General features: G+C 27.8%; 1 protein-coding gene across 1 annotated transcript in view; it reads right to left on the bottom strand.

The window, feature by feature from the left end:
- CdGAPr (GTPase-activating protein CdGAPr) overlaps positions 1-17,678 on the bottom strand; it is a 287,380-nt gene that overhangs the window by 96,850 nt on the left and 172,852 nt on the right. The window contains exon 5 of the mRNA XM_075294044.1: positions 978-1,020. The gene's annotated coding sequence lies outside the window, so the exon portion shown is untranslated. The remainder of the gene's footprint in view (positions 1-977; positions 1,021-17,678) is intronic.

Raw genomic sequence — 17,678 nt, 5'->3', positions numbered from 1 at the left:
GACGCTTACGATTTATGGATAACAACAAAAATGTGTTAAATAATCCATATATGACTCTTAAGAGCCATGTAATGTAAAATGTTAAGTGACGATCCAAAAGTCAAAATAATCATATAATCCATAGAGCTTACGTTTTTGTGTAAATATTTCAATAAAGTTGTATTGGGGCATATGCCTTAAGAGGCTGCAATGATTTAACTGATGCACTGACAAAAAATATCGACCTAATATGAAACTAAATTTTACGTCACTAATCTACACAATATTAAAGACACATTTCTTTATAATAAAGATATTTTTATTAAAGGAAAGTTAATATTTTTTGCTTTAAATTTCTTTATATTAAAGTTAGGAACTGAATCTTTAAAATTAGCATCCCTCTGTCAAAGTGGCGTAGCTTTGATGCAAGCAAATTTTCCTTAAACTAAAATTTTTTTTTTGATTTAAAGTTTTATGCCCATATTCATAATAATTTACTGACAGTTTATCGAAGGAATTTGTATGGTAATAGTAGGTTTAAAGTTTACGTTAACTTTTATGAATATGGGGGTTAATCTTTAGAGTAATATTTAGTCTTTACATTCAAGGTAAAAAAGCTAAGAATTATTTTGCGGATTTGCAACTTTGGTTTAATTTTTTTTGAAATTAAAAAAATATATATATTTTTTAATTTGAAGTACATGTTATAATTTTTTAACGAGATCTGTATACTAATTTGATTTTTTTTTGGCCCTAGATTTAAAGTTTCATAGCTTCCTGTAAATGTTTCTATTAAAAAAAAATAACTTCATTGCCATTGCCAATAACAAAATCCTTAAGGGCAGGTAAAAAACTTTGAATTCAAAAAACTTTGAATATATAAAATTATTGTAAAAAACAGCAAAGGTTTGAAGAAATGTTTCGGACCATTATATAGAGATCTTAAACTTTTTACTATGTAAAGAAACGAAAAAAAATATGTTTTTTAAATAACTTACATTTTTCTCATAGTACTATATAATACTATGCTGGTGATTATAGCTGAAATAAAAAATAAACAAAAAATAATTAATATTTGGAAAAATATGAATTCTTTTAGTAAAAAAGGAAAAATATTATATATTTAATAATCTTGAAGCAAATCTGTAACAAGTGAACTTTAAGTAATATGTAACCAATTCCCCATAACACATGAAATGAAATGCGATGAGATCAGATGAAATTTAATTAAATTGAATTAAAGTTAGTTTAGTATAAATTTAAAATTTTAAATGGCTTTAAAATGATTTTAAATTAAATTTAATATTATTTTATTTTAATTTAAATTACAAATTTTTATTTATTTTAATTGAAATTAATTTAATATTAATTTATTCATTAAATTTAATTATATATGATTTAAGATGAATTTAAAATTATAATAAATTTATTAAATTTTTAATATATAAATAAATGGAGAATAAATTAAATTCTAATAAATCCAAATTTCTAATGTAAATTAAAATTAAATCATATTAAATTCAATTTAAAAAAAATAATATTAAACGAATTTAAGATTAAATATAAATTTAAAAAAAATTTTAAATTTAATTGTATATTAAACTAAATTTAATTTAATTTAATTCAACTCAATATATTGTATTTAGATTAAATTAAAACTAAAGTAAAAATATGGTTTAAATTTGAATTAAAATTAATTAATTTAAAATAAATCCAATTTAAAGTAAAATTAAAATGATGTTAAATTTAATTAAAAATGAATTAACTTAAATTTAATATAAATTTAACTAAATTATATTAAACCAAATTTAGTTAATTAATTAAAAACTAAAATAAAAGTATAATTTAAATATCTATTAAAATAAATTAAATGAAGTGAATAAAACCAAATTAAATTAAATCGAATTCATGAGCGAATGTCTTTGTTTGAGGATTAAAGGACGAAATTCTAAAGTCTTGAATTGGCAGACCCGCAATAGAGTTCGTGGCGGTATCACGGTTGCCACAGTAGGTAAATTTTTTACAGTTTTGTAGATTGGTAAAATTCTTGATGTTTTGGAAGATTTTGCACACTTTCCACTAAAAAAACTAAAAATATAAAAATGTATATACCTCTTATACATTTTTTATTTTTTTTTTTACAAATTTTTCTACAGAAATAAAATTTTCCATAGAAATAAAATTTTGACAAAATTTTCCATAGAAATAAAATTTTGACAAAATTTTCTATAGAAATAAAATTTTGAATAAATTTTCTATAGAAATAATATTTTGAAAAAATTTTCTATAGAAACTAAATTTTGACGAAATTTTCTATAGCAATAAAAATTTTCTATAGAAATAAAATTTTAACAAAATTTTGTATAGAAATAAAATTTTAACAAAATTTTGTATAGAAATAAAATTTTGACTAAATTCTCTATAGAAATCAAATTTTCACTAAATTTTCTATAGAAATAAAATTTTAACAAAATTTTCTATAGAAATAAAATTTTAACAAAATTTTGACAAAATTTTCTATAGAAATAAAATTTTGACAAATTTTTCTATGGAAATAAAATTTTGACAAAATTTTCTATAGAAATAAAATTTTGACAAAATTTTCTATAGAAATAAAATTTTGACAAAATTTTCTATAGACACGAAATTTTGTTAAAATTTTCTATAGAAATAAAATTTGACAAAATTTTCTATAGAAATAAAATTTTGACATTTTCTATAGAAATAAAATTTTAACCAAATTTTCTATAGAAATAAAATGTTGACAAAATTTTCTATAGAAATGAAATTCTGACAAAATTTTCTATAGAAATAAAATTTTGACAAAATTTTCTATAGAAATAAAATTTTGGAAAAATTTTGTATGGAAATAGAATTTTGACCATATTTTCTATAGAAATAAAATTTTAACAAAATTTTCTACAGAAATCAAATTTTGGAAAAATTTTCTATATTAATAAAATTTTGACAATATTTTCTATAGAAATAAAATATTGACATTTTCTATAGAAATAAAATTTTGACAAAATTTGCCATGGAAATAAAATTTTAACAAAATTTTCTATAGAAATAAAATGTTAACAAAATTTTTTATAGAAATAAAATTTTAACAATATTTTGACAAAATTTTCTATAGAAATAAAATTTTGACAAATTTTTCTATGGAAATAAAATTTTGACAAAATTTTCTATGGAAATAAAATTTTGACAAAATTTTCTATGGAAATAAAATTTTGACCATATTTTCTATAGAAATAAAATTTTGACAAAATTTTCTATAGAAATAAAATTTTAGCAAAATTTTCTATAGAAATAAAATGTTGACAAAATTTTCTATAGAAATAAAATTCTGACAAAATTTTCTATAGAAATAAAATTTTGACAAAATTTTCTATAGAAATAAAATTTTCGAAAAATTTTCTATGGAAATAGAATTTTGACCATATTTTCTATAGAAATAAAATTTTGACAAAATTTTCCATGGAAATAAAATTTTAACAAAATTTTCTATAGCAATAAACTTTTGATAAAATGTTCTATAAAAATAAAATTTTGACAAAAGAAATAAAATTTTAATAAAAATTTCTATAGAAATAAAATTTTGACAAAATTTTCTATAGAAATAAAATTTTGACAAAATTTTTATAGAAATAAAATTTTGACAAAATTTTCTATAGAAATAAAATTTTGACAATATTTTCTATAGAAATAAAATATTGACAAAATTTTCTATAGAAATAAAATTTTGACAAAATTTTCCATGGAAATAAAATTTTAACAAAATTTTCTATAGCAATAAACTTTTGATAAAATGTTCTATAAAAATAAAATTTTGACAAAACTTTCTATAGAAATAAAATTTTAATAAAAATTTCTATAGAAATAAAATTTTGACAAAACTTTCTACAGAAATAAAATTTTGGCAAAATTTTTATAGAAATAAAATTTTGGGCAAAAAATTTTATAGATTTAAATTTTATTTCTATTTTCTATAGAAAATAGAAATAAAATTTTGACAAAATTTTCTATACAAATAAAATTTTGACATTTTATATAGAAATACAATTTTGACAAAATTTTCTATAGAAATAAAATTTTAACAAAATTTTGACAAAATTTTCTATAGAAATAAAATTTTGGATAATTTTTCTATGGAAAGAAAATTTTGACCATATTTTCTACAGAAATAAAATTTTAACAAAATTTTCTACAGAAATAAAGTTCTGACAAAATTTTCTATAGAAATAAAATTTTGACAAAATTTTTTATAGAAATCAAATTTGGACAAAATTTTCTATAGAAATAAAATTGTGACAAAATTTTCTATAGAAATAAAATATTGACAAAATTTTCTATAGAAATAAAATTTTGACAAAATTTTCTATAGATACAAAATTTTGTTAAAATTTTCTATAGAAATAAAATTTTGACAAAATTTTCTATAGAAATAAAATTTTGGAAAAATTTTCTATAGAAATAAAATTTTAACAAAATTTTCTATAGAAATAAAATTTTGGAAAAATTTTCTATGGAAATAGAATTTTGACCATATTTTCTATAGAAATAAAATTTTAACAAAATTTTCTACAGAAATAAAATTTTGGAAAAATTTTCTATAGAAATAAAATTTTGACAATATTTTCTATAGAAATAAAATATTGACAAAATTTTCTATAGAAATAAAATTTTCACTAAATTTTCTATAGAAATACAATTTTAACAAAATTTTCTATAGAAATAAAATTTTAACAAAATTTTTTATAGAAATAAAATTTTAACAAAATGTTGACAAAATTTTCCATAGAAATAAAATTTTGACAAATTTTTCTATGGAAATAAAATTTTGACAAAATTTTCTATAGAAATAAAATTTTGTTGTTGTTTTTTATTTCAGCTTAAAACCATACATTGACTAAACTACAAGAGTAGCTTAACCAACAGAGGAAAAGAATGTTTGTCAAATTTATTTGACAAACATTTTGACAAAATTTTGACAAAATTTTCAATAGAAATAAAATTTTGACCATATTTTCTATAGAAATAAAATATTGAAAAAATGTTCTATAGAAATATTAATTTTCTATAGAAATAAAATTTTAACAAAATTTTGTATAGAAATAAAATTTTGACAAAATTTTCTATAGAAATAAAATTCTGACAAAATATTCTATAGAAATAAAATTTTGACAAATTTGTCTATGGAAATAAAATTTTGATAAAATTTTCTATAGAAATAAAATTTTGACAAAATTTTCAATAGAAATAAATTTTTGGAAAAATTTTCTATAGAAATAAAATGTTGACAAACTTTTCTATGGAAATAAAATTTTGACAAAATTTTCTATAGAAATAAAATTTTTGAGAAAATTTTCTATAGAAATAAAATTTTGATAAAATTTTATATAGAAATAAAATTTTGGCAACATCTTCTATAGAAATAAAATTTTTGAGAAAATTTTCTATAGAAATAAAATTTTGACCATATTTTCTATAGAAATAAAATATTGACAAAATTTTCTATAGAAATAAAATTTTGACAAAATTTTCCATGGAAATAAAATTTTAACAAAATTTTCTATAGAAATAAAATTTTGACAAAATTTTCTATAGAATTAAATTTTAACAAAATTTTCTATAGAAATAAAATTTTGCCAAACATTCTATAGAAATAAACTTTTAATAAAAATTTCTATAGAAATAAAATTTTGACATTTTTTATAGAAATAAAATTTTGACAAAATTTTTTATAGCAATAAAATTTTGACAAAATTTTCTATAGAAATAAAATTTTGACAAAGCTTTCTATAGAAATAAAATATTTTTCTATAGAAATAACAAAATTTTCTACAGAAATAAAATTTTGACAAATTTTTCTATGGAAATAAAATTTTGGACAAAAATTTTTATATAAATAAAATTTTGACAACATTTTCTGTAGAAAAAAATTTTGACAAAAATTTCGATAGAAATAAAATTTTCTATAGAAATAAATAAATAAAATTTTGACAAAATTTTCTATAGAAATAAAATGTTGACAAAATTTTCTGTAGAAATAAAATTTTTACAAAATTTTCTGTAGAAATAAAATTTTAACAAAATTTTGACAAATTTTTCTATGGAAATAAAATTTTGACAAAATTTTCTATAGAAATAAAATTTTAACAGAATTTTCTATAGAAATAAAATTTTGACAAAATTTTCCATGGAAAAAAAATTTTGACAAAATTTTCTATAGAAATAAAATTTTGACAAAATTTTCTATAGAAACAAAATTTTGGGCAAAAATTTTTATAGAAATAAAATTTTTACAAAATTTTCTATAGAAATAAAATGTTGACAAAATTTTCTGTAGAAATAAAATTTTCTATAGAAATAAAATTTTAACAAAATTTTGACAAAATTTTCAATAGAAATAAAATTTAGACAAGTTTTTCTATGGAAATAAAATTTTGACAAAATTTTCTATAGAAATAAAATTTTGGAAAAATTTTCTATGGAAATAAAATTTTGACCCTATTTTCTATAGAAATAAAATATTGACAAAATTTTCTATAGAAATAAAATTTTGACAAAATTTTCTAAGAAATAAAATTTTGTCAAAAATTACTATAGAAATAAATTGCTGGCAAATTTTTCTATTTCGGTAGATTATCTTTGGCACGGTGGACATTAAAAAAAATGTTATGTCCTGCATCTAGTATCCGTTGCTAAATAGCATAACTACTTTTTTTTTGTAATTTTTTCTAAAAGTTCTTCCTTATACCATCATCAAACGTTAAAGAGTTTCAATTACAAATCAGACAAAAAAATACTACAAATTTCAATTTCAACAAACGAAAATATTGCACATACGATGATATTATGCTGTAGAAATGAAGAGGAAAAACTTTCGCTAAACATGGCATATTCAAAACCTTTATTGCTGCTTTTTATTTGTATTTTTTTCTGTTTCGTTTTTTATGTAGAAAACATAAATGCCATAACATATTTTTTGTCTTCATCTTCTGACCGTGAATTGTGTGTGTGTGGACAATGACAACTAGCCGAGGGATGGATTTTATTATGGATACGTGAAATTCATATATAAACAGAAATGTTTTGTATATTATACATATGCAAGTATTTATTTAAAACAACAACAACAACAACGTTTTTTATTCATTCAAAATTTAAACGAAAGTTAAAGACATCATTTAATAGCTCATAAAACTAAAACAAAAAAAAACTTTCGTTTTCGATTTTTTTATGAGTATATTGACATTTGCAAATTTGATTTGATTTGGTTTAAGCCTACAAAATTTGTTACATACTGGTCGTCTACCTAATGAAGATATAGATGTACATTTCTTAAACTCTTCTTAAGAAAAAATTTAAATAATTCTTAAACCCTTAAAATTATCGTTAATATAACTAAAATTTATTTTCGTACACCGAAAAAAAAATTTTTAATTTAAACATTGCTATTAAAAGCACGCACAAAAAATGTTCACCGCAGTCATTTGACGCTTAGTTACATCATTTAATTGTCGCAAAAACTATGTACTTTACATATTCCAAGTGAACTAGAATCTCTTGGTATGCCTCGGGCTAGATGCAAACTCATACTGCGTGACAAGTTTGTTATAGTGGCAAATGTCCGATGAGAGAATTGCAAGGGCTGCAATGACACCAATCAAATATGACCTTATTTAAACTTAAAACGGCACATTAGATATTGTTGTGTTTGCAAGACGTCAGATATCTCTCCTGATATCTGTAATAACGGTTCGGTGTCTGAGGATGGCGAGTTTGCAAAAACTATTGGCGTGAAGTATAATGGCCACTGCGTGAGTTACCAACAGCCTTTAGAGCAATAGCTTCAGATTACTTGCGGACCTGAAAAGTGTAAAATGCAAAAACCAAGTATACTTGGGTCCAAAGACTTTGACTTTCCCTTAAGGATTTTGGTATTGATACAGAGCCAAAGATTCGGTTTCTTTAAAATAAAGACATTTTTTGGCGACCTATCTGGCTGTAAATCTAGGATGAATAAAATTAAAACTACAATAAATATCACATTTATCGAATTTTCATTCTATTTCGCGGCTACACTCAAAACAAAAAAAACATGCCCGGTTCCAAAGATTTTGTCTTTACTTTAAAAATGTTGGTATTGATTCCGAACCAAAAATGCGGAGAATACAAGTAAGGATACTTTTAAGACACAATTCTCTTTTAAATTTGGGTTTTGTGTACTTGCTTCTAGGAAGCAAATTTTAATTTTTTGCTTTTTCAGCTTATTTTCTGCATATGCTATCAAAGTCCTTTAAAAACGATTTAATGACAACTTTATTTTCCAAATTAAGACTCGACTTCCAGTAGAAATTATGCTATGTTTCAAATAAAACACGTCTTTAAAATAAAGTGTTGGAAAACATGTCCTATATTTGAACGATTTTTTGCTTTGTAGTCAAGATGCAAAAAGACAACAAATTTAAAGACAATTTCATTAAATTTAAAGATTTTTTCTGAATTATTAAAGTCAAGTTGACCTTAGCCCAAACATTTTTTCTTTCATGTTATGATACCTATTTTTAAGTGAAATCACTTAATTATAAGGATAATACGACTTCATTGAAAATTTTATCGACTTTTGGAAAAGGAAAAAAACTTTATGTTAGAGAAATGTGTCTTCTATGCTAAACAAAATTTGCATTCGTATTTTAAAGACATGAAATCTTTGACCTCACGACAATATTTTTTTCAGTGTATTCACGTACAAACAAATGCTTATTTAAAAATCCAAATTATAACGGACACTTCAAAGTAAAAAAATTGTTTCTTAATGTCAAAAAAAAAAAAAACAACTTTAAAACAAAGATGCTAAATCCTCAAAAAAAGTCTTAGCCTATATTTGAAGCGTTTTTATTTTAGATTTAAAAATTTAATTTAAGGACAATTTCTTTAAACAAAAAATGTGTTTCTTTATTTTAAGGAAAATTTGCCTTCATTCCAAGACATGGGACTTTAACCGAGGGACGCAATAAAAACATTGGTCCAACTTTTTTCATTGAAAAGTTGCTGCAAATTCATATAAAAATTGCTGCAAACTTTATATAAAAAAAAATTTGGTCCAACTTTTCTCCATAGAACAATTCCTGCCAACTTTTCTCCATAGAAAAATTTTTGCAAACTTTTCTCCAAAGAAAAATTGCTGCAAACTTTTCTCCATACAAAAATTACTGCAAACATTTCTCCATACAAAAATTGCCACAAACTTTCCTCCATAGAAAAATTGCTGCAAACGTTTCTCTATACAAAAACATTTGGTCCAACCTTTCTCTACACTCAAAAAAAAGTTTACTTGGATCCAAAGATTTTGACCTTCCTTTAAGGATTTTGGTATTGATTCTGAGCCAAAGATGCGGCTTCTTTAAAATAAAGACATTTTTTAGGAACATCCCTGGCTTTAAATATAGGATCGATAAAATTAAAATTGGATACAAATCTCATTCATCGAATTTTTATTCTCTGTTTGCGATATATTAATAAAGGTATTCATGTACAAACAAATTCCAGTTTTAAAATCCAAATTATGACAAGTATTTCAAAGTAAAACCTGTTTTCTTAATGCTAAAAAAATGTTAAACCTTAAAATAAGTCTTAGCCTATATTTGAAGCATTTTTATCTTTAATTTAAAAATTCAATATGTCAGTTGAGTTAAAGACGATTTATTTAAATAAAAAATGTTTTTCTTTATTTTAAGGAACATTTGGCTTACTTAAAAGATCTACAACTTCAACAGAGGGACGCAAATTTCAAGATTTGTGTCCTAAATTTAATGAAAAAATTTTTTGAAGCAAGGATTATAAACTTTCTTTTAATTAAAATGTCATTATTTTAAAGAATTTTGTCCTTAGCATTGCGAAAATTTCGAGTCCTACAATTTAAGTTGCATAATCTTCCATATTAGGTCAATATTTTTTTTAGTGTAGAGAAAAATTGCTGCAGTCTTTTCTTTATATAAAAAATTTGGTCCATCTTTTCTCCATAGAAAAATTGGTGCAAACTTTTCTCTATATAAAATATTTGGTCCAACTTTTCACTTTAGTTATAAAAGTTGCAGCTAACTTTTCTCCATAGAAAAATTGCTGCAAACTTTTCGCCATAGAAAAATTGCTGGAAACTTTTCGCCATACTAAAAATTGCTGCAAATTTGTCTCCATAAAAAAAATTTCTGCAATCTTTTCTCTATACAAAAAGATTTGGTCCAACTTTTCTCTATAGAAAAGTTGTTGGAGACTTTTCTCCATAGAAAAATTGTTGCAATCTTTTCTCCATAGAAAAATTGCTGTAATCTTTTCTTTATACAAAATGATTTGGTCCAACTTTTCTCTATAGAAAAGTTGTTGCAAACTTTTCTCTAGAAAAAAAAATTTGGTCCAACTTTTCTCTAAAGGAAAGTTGCTGCAAACTTTTCTTCATAGAAAAGTTGCTGCAATCTTTCTCCATATATAAAAAATTTGATCCAACTTTTCTCTAAAGGAAAGTTGCTGCAAACTTTTCTCCATAGAAGAGATGCTGCAATATTTTATGCAAACTTTTTTCTATACAAAACAATTTGTTGCAACTTTTCTCTATAGAAAAGTAGCTGCAATCTTTTCTCCATAGAAAAATTTTTGCAAACTTTTCTCTATATAAAAAAAAACATTTGGTCCAACTTTTTTCCATAGAAAAGTCGCTGCAAACTTTTCTCCATAGAAAAAATGCAGCAAACTTTTCTCTATAAAAATTATTTGGTTGAACTCTTCTCTATAGAAAAGTAGCTGCAATCTTTTCTCGATAGAAAAATTGCTGCAAACATTTCTCTATATAAAAAAAATTGGTCCAACTTTTTTCCATAGAAAAGTCGCTGCAAACCATTCTCCATAGAAAAGTAGCTGCAATCTTTTCACCATAGAAAAATTGTTGCAAACTTTTCTCTATATAAAAAAAAAACATTTGGTCCAACTTTTTCCATAGAAAAGTCGCTGCAAACTTTTCTCCATAGAAAAAATGCAGCAAACTTTTCTCTATAAAAATTATTTGGTTGAACTCTTCTCTATAGAAAAGTAGCTGCAATCTTTTCTCCATAGAAAAATTGCTGCAAACTTTTCTCTATATAAAAAAAATTGGTCCAACTTTTTTCCATAGAAAAGTCGCTGCAAAATTTTCTCCATAGAAAAGTCGCTGCAAACTTTTCTCTATAAAAATGATTTGGTCCAATTCTTCTCTATAGAAAAGTAGTTGCAATGTTTTTTCCATAGAAAAATTGCTGCAAACTTTTCTCTTTATAAACAAATTTGGTTCAAGTTTTCTCTAAAGAAATTTCTGTGAAAACTATCCTCCAAAGAAAACTCGCTGCAAACTTTTCTCTATACACCCAAAGAAAAAATGCTTTCCTTAGGAACGAAATTTTGGACAAACGAAATTCCCCTTTCTTAAAAAGTATTTTCTTTTAGACCAAACAAACCCAAATTTATGATATGCGATTCAACTATTGTCTCTAATTCTTTTTATTTGCCTTGAAAGAAAATTATTTAGCGTCAAAAGAAAACTTTGCTTGTCTAAAACTTCATTCCTCAGAAAAGAAAACTCTTCTTTCAGTGTAGGAAAATTTTGTGCAAACTTTTTTCTATAGAAAAGTTGCTGCAAGCTTTTCTCTATAGAAATATTGGAAATACAAAACATTTCTTTAAAATGTCGAACAATTTTTTTATGGAGAAAAACGGATTCTGAAGTAATTTACTATAAATTGTCGGCAAATCCATGTTTGTATCTCTACTCAGCATTCTTTGCATTTGCTCCTCAATTCTTTCGATATAATCGAGCGGATGAACGAATAAATTTGCTTATAAATTAACAACAACAAAAAAAAACTTAAACCAAATGGAAAAAATAAATATTTATAGAATCATTATAGGCATTTTATAAAAAAAAAAAAACAGTAAGAAAATAATGAATACCACACATATGACGCAAAGATAAGAATCTCTGTGCAAAAAAAATGGGAAAATATGAAATTCATAATTATTAAATCAAACAATTTTTGCTTTTTGTAGAGCACACCCAAAAAAAAAAACATTCCTTTGCCATTATTAATAGTCACGAAAAAGATATAAATCTTTATTTAATGGAATGATGAAAATGATAATGAATAATTGAAGTGCTAGGAACAAAATGGCCATAAGAGTTGTTTACCATAGTATGACGAAGAAGATCGTGAGATATTCATTTAACAAAAATTGAAAGAAATGTATTTTGCATGAAAGATCACAATTTAATACCATCAACAATAAATAATGGTAAATGAAAAGGAGTAGGGTTTAAGGTTAGTTGGATTTTACACAGAAAAAAATGTTACCATAAATAAGTTTGCATGGCACTGACGAAAAAACGCTTCGTAATATTACAACGAAACAATTTCATAAATACAATGAAATTGTTCATTATTGTAATGAATTTTCGTACTATTAATGAAAATTGTCATAAAGAAACTGCTTCCTGTCCAAGACTATCTACATGGATAGTCCACTTTTCCAAATTGTTTTATTTGGAAAATTTTGCAAAATTTCTTCACCTCAAAATTCCATCTATTTCGATGGAATTTGCATATGTGTTTTTTTTTTTTTTTTGCAAATAATTTTTAATAAATTCCAGTTGCTGCTATTCTAAATTACATTTGAAGGTGGAATCAATTGAGCAGATAACAAAAGCTCCCCATAGACTATCAAGAATTTGCTTAAATTTATTCACATTTTTTTGTGTGTTTGTGTTCACAACAAGCAGCAAAAAACACAGTGTCACTGTGTTAGGAGGCATGGTGAACAAATTTAAAACGCAAAATATTTTTCCTCAGAGACATTCATAAAAAAAAACAACACTAAAAAATTTTAATATAATTGAATTTGATCGCTTGTGGCGAAGTGACAATATGTCCACCATAGCAAAGTAAGATGGTTATCTCATTTCATATGCTCAAGTGATTGAACGAAATTTCAAAACGAGATCATGTCAAGAAGTTATTGAAAAATATCATGGAATATGTACAAGACAAGGTCGTTCACAATAAGCCGAACAACTTTAAATAAATAAACAAAAAAATCATAATGAGAATAATGAACACAAAATTGCATGGATACCATAAGATCCAGAGCTTAATTCCCAATAAAAAATGGCGGAAGGCGCATCAATACTCAAAAAATATCACCAAAATTTTTCTTATTACAATTTTAATTGAATTCTGAAAAAATTTTGATGAAAAACATGAAAATTAATCGTATCAATTAAATTTTTATTTGGATCAATTACTTTTTTTTAATTGACGTTGTTGATTGAAAATTATTTTGTTTATAAATCCTAATTTATGACAAACGAAGCAACGATAGTCTCCAATCTTTTTTATTTGTTTTTAATGGAATTTTTTTTATGTATGTTGCATCCGATCTCGCGGTATGTTGAACTTATAAGCAAATTTTCTACCAGTGCTGCATGAATTTCGATTAAATGTGGCCTTCACTTTTCGGATAATTTCTGGTATTGTTACCGTGTTTTCGTCAGATGATCGGTTTAGAAATGATAACAATCTGTTGGTTGCAATACATATAGGCCACCCTGTAAAAAAAAGATACATGAAAGCATACTAAACAAGCTCTCTTCTAATAAGAGTTTTATGTTGTTAAAATTTTATTTCTACAGAAAATTTCGGCAAAATGTAATTTCTATAGAAAATTTTGTCAAAATGTTATTTCTATAGAAAATTTTGTTAACATTTTATTTCCTATTCAACCGTCGAACGGAACGGACGTGTTTTTTCAATAGCGGATAAACTCATAGTAATAGGTACCTACTACGAATTTCAAGTGTGGTGGGATATTAAGCCACCATGCAGCGAAATTCCAAGTCATCCACTGGGTTGCTAACTTCAGGGCCCAGTGGACGGGTATCGACTGGAGTTATAAATCTGGGCAATGACCAAGAGTTAGGCCCAATTAGTCGACCTGTAGACGGGTCGACAGGTGGCGACACACTGACAAGTCGAACTTTTTCTAAGGTAACGACATCAAAAGGAGGTAATCCCTCACGAAAGAGATTCAAGGAACGCAGAAATGCTTTGTTTATCCTAAAGAAGTTAGGATCAGTCGACCCAAGCACGTTGTCGGCTAAACAAAGCGATTCCTTAAAATGGGCTCAAGGAATTCTTGAGACTGGAAAAAGGGAACGATCGCCGGATGAGCTGCCATCCTCCAAAAGGGATCAAAGATCGTTTGCCTCAGTTGCTAAAGATAGCCTTGTGATGGCTATCATTAATAAAGGAGCATTGGACGGTATGGTTCCAAAGCAAAAATGGGGGGAAATTGAGAATGCTCTATCTGTCGTCTACTCACAGGTACTGGAAAAGTTTCCCGGCCCAGATCCTCGACACCAAGAGGCTGGTTGGTATCAAGGACGATTTAAGCTAGTCGCATTTGAGGACCAGAGGTCTATAGAATGTTTTAAAGCTGCTCTGATACTAATTGGTGAAGTTTGGGAAGGAGCTGCTCTAGAGTTAGTCGAGAAGAAAGACATACCGGCTAGACCTAGAGCACATGCCTGGATACCTGCAAACCCTTCTGACCCTGAATCTATTTTAAATAGACTGAAACGATGCAATCCAGATCTTCCAACAGCTGATTGGAAGGTTGGCCGTTTGGATGAAGTGGATGGACCAAGACGGCATGCAGTGTTTATATTGAACACTCAGTCTTTGCCACATCTGGCAAAGTCCCAGGGCCGTGTATGTTATGGCTTTCATTATATCCAAATGAAGGTGTATAAAAACGATCAGCTAAAGGATTCAGAAATGGACAAGCCTCTGTCTGAATCAGAAGTAAGCGGATCCTCTTGCGAAGTCGAGGGAGATACCAAAGTTGAAGACATGGATAGATACCGTATGCGTGAGGAGGCTTCTATTGCCTCAGAACTCACCAAAGTCGAACCTATGGTTATTGCGAGAGTCACCGATATCTCTGAAGAGGACATTCTTGATGACTCGATCGAAGCGGCTGATGTGACGGTTGTTGAAAATCTCGATGGTCCTACGGATCCTCCAGATAAATCTTCATCATTGTAAGGCTGCATGTGCTGCCTTAAAAGTTCTCCTGATGAAAGGGGACATAGATATAGTTCTTATTCAAGAACCATATGTTTACAAAAACAAAATATGTGAATTAAGTACTCCGGGGTTCAAACTATTGCAGTATACTGGTAATGATGTAAATCGAGCCTGTATAATTGCTAAAAACGAGCTCAATTTGTTTCTGCTTCCCTCAATGTGCAATACAGACACTGTCGTTGCAAGTTTAGAAATAGCCAAATGCAAATATTGGGTATCTTCGGTCTACATGGGACATGACAGGGAGATGCCTCCATATGCCGTTAAGACCTTAGTGGAGGAGTCACTGAAAACAAAGGCGAAACTCATTATGGGATGCGATGCGAATGCACATCATAGTATATGGGGAAGTAGTGATACTAATGCAAGGGGAGAGTCGCTAATAGAGTTTATTTTGCGTACTAATCTGGTAGTTTGCAACAAGGGAGATGTCCCAACCTTTGTCACTAAAAACAGGCAAGAGGTTTTGGACATCACCTTGGCCTCGCAAGAACTAAATGAAATGATATCTGAGTGGCAGGTTTTAAGTGAACACAGCTTCTCAGATCATCGCTACATCAGTTTCAAATTTGATGTTCATATCACCAAGATCATATTTCCGCCAAATGTTAGGAAAGCTGACTGGAATAGGTATAGGGAATCGTTCAATATGATGATACCGGAAATAACAGAGACAAATATGAGAAATGTGCAAGATATCGAACACGCAGTGGAGCGGATTACTAAGGCCTTCAACATCTCACTGAAAGCTGCATGCCCTAGAGGAAAGCCAAGGGGGAAACATCGACCACCATGGTGGTCTACGGAATTAAGTAATATGAGGAAATCCTGCAGGAAGCTCTTTAACAAGGCAAAGTCCACCAGAGCCCCTGAGGACTGGGACGCTTACAAGAAGAATCTGAGAGGATACAAGCGAGAACTGAGAAAGGCTCAGCATAACTCTTGGAATGCTTACTGCAGCAGTATTGAGAATACGTCCGAGGCTTCCAGACTACGGAAGGTTCTAGCATCCACCAACTCCGCTCCAGGTTTCATTAAAACATCGGAGGGCAATTGGACAACGTCCAGTAAGGAGACGCTGGAGGTACTATTGGACACACATTTTCCTGGAAATCAGACGGTTGAACCATGTACTGGCGGTGCCACAGTTGCTCAGCGGTCGTTTCCTGTCGAGGAAATTGTATCGGAAACTAGAATAAGATGGGCGCTAAATAGCTTTGGACCATTCAAATCCCCTGGACCTGATGGAATTACTCCGGCGGAGTTACAAGCTGTAACTGACAAAATTATCCCCTGGTTGTCGGTGATATATAAAGGATGTATCAACTTATCATATATCCCAGGAAAGTGGAGGGAAACAAAAGTCGTTTTCATACCTAAAGCGGGAAAAGCCTCTCACTCGAGGGCGAAGGATTTCCGACCAATCAGCTTATCCTCATTCCTACTTAAGACTCTGGAGAGGATGATAGATATTTATCTTAGAACTAGCATCGATTCAAGTTTGTTCTCGAAACGACAGCATGCATACTCGAAGGGCAGGTCTACTGAGACCGCACTACATGAACTAGTCAGCTTTATTGAAAGCTCACTATCTGTCAAAGAATACACAATCGTGGCGTTTCTAGACATCGAAGGGGCGTTCAATAATGTCCATCCGAGCTCGATATTAAATGGACTGACAACTCTGAATGTTGATCCATGTATACTCAGGCTGTTAGACGAACTGCTAATGAAGAGACGTATTTCAGCCACACTAGGACAAGCAAACATACAAAGGTATGTGAACAGAGGCACTCCCCAAGGAGGAGTCCTATCACCTCTTCTTTGGAATGTTGCTATAAATAGCCTTCTGGTTACTCTAGAAAAAGAAAGGATAAAAGTGGTGGCATACGCAGATGATGTGGCTCTGGCAGTCAGGGGAAAATTCCCATCCACAATCAGAGATATTATTCAGAGGGCCCTCCGGATGACTGAGAAATGGGCGAAAGACAATGGTCTTGGGGTAAATCCTGCAAAGACAGAATTAGTCATGTACTGCAACGATCGCAAAACTCCCACGGTTAGGCCTATTTCCTTAGGGGGTATTGAAATTCCCTTTGGTGAATGTGCAAAATACCTTGGCGTTATTTTGGACAGGAAGCTGAACTTTAAGCTTAATATTGAAGAAAGGGCGAGAAAGGCAACTGTAGCTTTGTACTCGTGCAAAAAGGCAATAGGAAAAAAGTGGGGACTGAAACCAAAAATTGTGCATTGGCTATACACGGCAGTGGTTAGACCTATAATGCTATATGGTGTTGTAGTCTGGTGGCCGGCACTTCAGAAACCGACTTGTTTAGATAAAGTTCAGCGTATGGCGTGTTTGTGTATTTCAGGCGCATTCAGCAAGACAGGAACAAATTCCCTTAATGTCGTGCTGCATCTATTGCCTTTAGACATTTTGGCCAAACAGTCAGCTGCAACAACGGCTGTGCGGTTGCGCGAACTATCGCTGTGGTCGGAAAAAGGTTACGGTCACAGTTCTGTCCT

This window comes from Haematobia irritans, chromosome 2 (assembly GCF_050003625.1).
Source record: "Haematobia irritans isolate KBUSLIRL chromosome 2, ASM5000362v1, whole genome shotgun sequence".
NCBI lineage: Eukaryota > Metazoa > Arthropoda > Insecta > Diptera > Muscidae > Haematobia > Haematobia irritans.
This window is presented reverse-complemented; position numbering and strand designations above follow the sequence as displayed.